Source organism: Condylura cristata, unplaced genomic scaffold (assembly GCF_000260355.1).
Source record: "Condylura cristata isolate star-nosed mole 26May11 unplaced genomic scaffold, ConCri1.0 scaffold00006, whole genome shotgun sequence".
Lineage (NCBI taxonomy): Eukaryota > Metazoa > Chordata > Mammalia > Eulipotyphla > Talpidae > Condylura > Condylura cristata.
The window spans coordinates 6,378,831-6,379,648 of NW_004567107.1; positions in this window are offsets into that span (position 1 = coordinate 6,378,831).

Consider the following 818-nt stretch of genomic DNA (forward strand, 5'->3'; position numbering starts at 1 on the left):
ACCCCCTCGCGCAGAGCTGGGGGCTTTCCGCGGGCCAGGCCTGCGCGCAGCCGCCCGGCGCCCCGCCCGAGGCTGTACACAGCCATGCCGGACGTCTCCTTGCAACTTGATCAAATTTCTTAAACGAAGAACAAAAATTGTACATTTCTTTTTTTCCTTTTAATAAACAGGTGTACTCTTTATCATGGTTGGTATGACGGACCTTTCTTGGGGGCCAAGGATTGATTATGTTATTCTCTTTAAAATCCGTTCCCTATTGAACAGGCAGATTGGAAAAGCTATGGCTCGATTTCTCAGAAGAAATGTTTAGGGCTTAGTCAATAGTTCTAACTACGCCATTTGTTTAAATGAGTGCGCTGCTCGCGGAGAGCAGCTCGCGGAGGGGCGGGGGTTGGGGTTGTCCAGGCGGGCATTTTCCCCTCAGAGCCGGGGCGCAGCAGGGCGCCCAGGGCTCTTCCGGGCCTCCGCCCACGCCCACGGCAGGTGTCCCTTTCGGCTAAGGTAGGCCCACGCGCGGATTCTTCTGGGACAGAGTCTGTGCCGCCCCGGAGGCCCGGCCCCGGCCCTCAGGGCTGGCCCCTGGGCGCAGGGTTTCACTCTGCTGAGCAGAGGGGCAGAGGCGGGCGGGCCTGCCGCCGGCCCCCCCCCACCCCCACCCCGGCTGGCCTTGGGGGACAGCGCGCTGCGCCTCTGGCCGGCACTCCAGCACCCACTCCGGCCACGGCGACGCCTCTGCGGTCGCACCGGCCTCCCCAGGCTCCCTGGGGTGACGCTCCCTGCCGCCCAGGCTCCCTGGGGTGACGCTCCCTGCCGCCCAG